At 42.2% G+C, this 3891-nt stretch overlaps 1 pseudogene; it reads left to right on the top strand.

Moving 5' to 3' along the window:
• The first annotated feature begins 3406 nt into the window (after window positions 1-3406).
• LOC134930219 (5S ribosomal RNA) lies at window positions 3407-3525 on the top strand (annotated as a pseudogene).
• Window positions 3526-3891: the final 366 nt, after the last annotated feature.

Here is a 3891-nt window from a genome sequence, read left to right on the forward strand (position 1 = left end):
GCATCCTATAGGTAAGAGGGGGAGGAGAGTTACCTGGGAGGTACAAAAGAGCAGGAGTGCCAGGCAGGCTCCCTCTTTCAGGCTGATCAAGGATACAAGAAGGCACCCACCCTCCCGCCCAGTTGGTAGGGCAATTTGGCCCTGGTATTTAGGAATTGAACGTTTTTTTTTAATTTCGGTGGTGGCACCGATAGGCAATCCAGAGTTTTCGCTATCACCAGGGCGAAGGAGAGGTAACTGGAATTTGAATCGAAGTTTACGTCCGGTGGTGGCAACGTCAGGCCAATTCGGTCTTTAATTATGGTCTGGCAAAAGAGGTCCAGCAGGCGCGGCAAGCAGTGCTCCTCGGCAGTCTGTAGTAGCGCAACGTCGGTTGGCGGCACTTCCCCCAGATCCTCGGCGAGTTTGTCGTGGCCTCAAGGGCCGACACGGTCGTCATCTTAAGGGTGGACCGGTGCTATGCCAATGGTGGGAAGTGGTACCGCTCAGCTAACTTGCGCAAGGGCGGGACTTAGGTTCCGCCCCGTTGTTTAATTTAGGAAGAAATTAAAATGGAGGATGTAGCCGGGGGTATGCACTGCTTTCTCGCCACCCACTTATAGAGTACCAATTCTAATTTGATCAATAAATTTGGCTGTGACCTTTTAAATCGCAATTCAGTTGTCCGAGTGTTTATTGGGGAGAAAAGAAGGTAGGGGGTGGACGGCGAGGCCTTTAATAAAATCAATGGACGGCTTATGTGGCCAGACACTTCCTGAGACATCATGCTAACAATGTTAAAGATCTAAAAGCCTTTCGAATACTTCAGATTAAGTTGGGCATTCGGGGTGGTAACCTTACTCAGGAATTGCTTAAAAAGGAATCTGAATGGACCTACAGACTAAATACAGTTACCCCCTTTGGAATGAATGAATTCATAAACTATGGGGTTTTCCTTTGATCCTTCTTACCTTATATCAGTGGTAGATCAGCAATATCAGATATAGAGCTCTAACCCTGTTAGACATTATTTTCACACACCACATTCACTTTCTCACTGTGTTTTTTGGCACTTACGCTTGCAAGCTGTTTTTAATTTATGTTACCACTTTTTTATACACATTTATACATACCTAGCACATTTATTGTCACATATCCACCAACACATCTCCACACAGATTGCGACTTTTTCCTTAACATAATATACCCATTTTTCCCGCATGGGCACATTTTCTCACGTCCATGTGGTTATACTTTTTTGACCACATAGTACCATTTCTCTCACCCACACGGTTCCACTAATAAACATTAGTTTTATTTATTCGTCAGGTTACTTATACACAGTCACCTGTATAGACAGTTGACACCTATAAACTTAATACTTATAGTGCACTCCTATATATCTCTCACTCTTCGGCTATCCAAATTTATTGTATGATATTATATATTTTTTCTCTATGACCTGAGATGCTGATTCTGCATCAACATTATATACTTTTAAACAAATATCAGGTTGGATTGCAAAACCCTGGGTTGAATCTTTATAATAATTTTGCCAAGTTTTCTGGACGAATGGTGGCATTCATTCCTATCAATCAATAGTTTCAATGTGTCCCATTCTGGTTTAAAATCCTTAGTTTATCTAGACATACCCCTTGTAATTATTAATCTTTAATTCTGACAGCTTTTGCCAATCATGTACCTCCGCCTACCATTAAGGGCTGGCCCCAGTTTAATTTTGCATAACAACTAACATGTATGCCTCCTGACAATATGATTGGACCTTTATGTTATTGATCAACCACATTAGGCATATCGTTCCATCAAAAATAAAATATAGAGCTCATGTTGGGAGGTGCGCCCCGATCAGAGCGCGTTGCCAAGGGGACGTGATGCCTGCGGCGGCGCGTTGCCATGGCGGCGCGCTATCATTATAACCCACTGTGGTTGACTGATTTCCGATAGTGACGTTACGCGCCCTGTGAGCCTTGCCTTTTTGGTACGTCGCCGGACATTACGCGTCGCCGGGTGCCGCGCCGCCGTGGGTGATGTGTCGCCTAGTGCTGCGCGCTGCCATGGCGGCGCGGCTTTGTGGTTGCGTGTCACCGGAAACGACACGTCCCTTGGTGCTGCGCGTTACCATGACGACGACGCACAACTAATCCTGCAATTAGGCTCCTATGAATTTAGGTTATTATACCTTATATATGTAGCCTTCATTAATTCTATGTGCATAGTTTCTCCCTCTCATGTAAGTCACTAAGGATACATTATTGATCAATATTGCAATTAGGCATATTTAGCTTATTTCCTGGTTACCCCTGCACCAATAGGGATGTATCAAATGGCGTTGGTTAGCATACCCCTCCCCTCTACTTCCTTTATATACTGCTCAGTACAAGTGAACTACACCAGTGAACAAGCCTGTAAAAGGTGAAACGGTCCGTTTGGTTAGTGGAGATATAGGGCGGCGCGCAGCCCATATCTCTCTGGCTCTCTATTTCTCTAAGAGATTGCTCTTCAATGTTCATGCTGCAGATTGTGCCTATACTGTGATTGTACAGCTGACCTGCTCTTAGGACATACTGACACACCCTGTTTAGCTTGAACAGCAAAAAACTAATCAAAATATCTGACAATAGGTTGTTTTGACACATTTGTCTCTTTTTTCTCTGAGCCTTTCAATGCTCATGTTGCTAATTATGCCCACTTTAAACTTTTAATAGATTACTTTGACATGTATGTCACTTTTTTCCCAAGAGACTGTCTTTCAATGCTCATGCTGCAAATTAGGCTCAGAATGTGTTTGTTTTGACATATATGTCCTTCTTTCTTGGTCCAAGAGATTGCCTTCTAATGTTTATGCTGCAAACTATGCCTATACTGTGATTGCACAGCCGATTTGTTTTTAGGACACATTTACATACCTTACATAGCTGCAACAGCACTAATACAAATTTGAACATCTGACACTAAAAACGTTTTTTTGCTATATTTGTCTTTCCCTTCTGTTTGAAGAAATTACTTTTCAATTCTCATGATGCTAAATTATGTCTATAATATGATTAAATAGATAATCTGCTTCTAGGACTATTATACAGACCTGATTCAGCCTGGATACTAACACCCAATTCTCTTTATAACTAATTGTACTTGATTGCTTTCAATCAGCTGCACCTGGTCGTTGTACATAGATTTACAAGCTACTTTCTTCTCTTGTTCTTTTTCCTCCATACCCAAATCGTGCACTATTGGCAGTTATTGCTACCATTTTTCTTTCCTTACACTCATGCACATCTGTGCTAATGTGCTCTCTCATCCAGTTTTTCTCACCACGGTGGTGGTGACTAATATTTGTGGAAACCTCAGTTCTGGACAGCAGAAGCACATTTCTGTTTACCAGGAATAAGTACTCACTCATCCAACCGTTTACGGCCATACTCCACAGGAGACGCCTAATCTCGTCTGATCTTGGAAGCAAAGCTCTGGAAGGCCTGGTCAGTACTTGTTTGGGAGACTGCCAAGGAACACCAGGTGCAGTAAACTTGGCTGGAAAGCAGCAGGAACATTCCTCTAATTTTCTTCTTCTCCTCTTTCAATAGAAACAATAGATTGATCTTTATAAGTTTCCTATATGAATGTCCATATCTTCTCACAAACTTATTGTGTCTTTAAAACCACTTCTTTATCATTCAATCCACTATCTCTTGGCTATCGTTAATATTTATCAACTCAGCAGATTATACACTCCTGTCTAATCCGCTGCATTAAAATGCCTATGGTGACACTACTGTCAGACATTGATACAGTAGGTAGTTCAACACCATATTAGGCAACAAACCTTTCAATCTAATGGTGCCTAGATTAACTCACGGGATATCATCACAGGAGATTCTAGCTATCCACCTGCTG

The sequence above is a fragment of the Pseudophryne corroboree genome, chromosome 5, assembly GCF_028390025.1.
Source record: "Pseudophryne corroboree isolate aPseCor3 chromosome 5, aPseCor3.hap2, whole genome shotgun sequence".
NCBI classification, from domain to species: Eukaryota; Metazoa; Chordata; class Amphibia; order Anura; family Myobatrachidae; genus Pseudophryne; species Pseudophryne corroboree.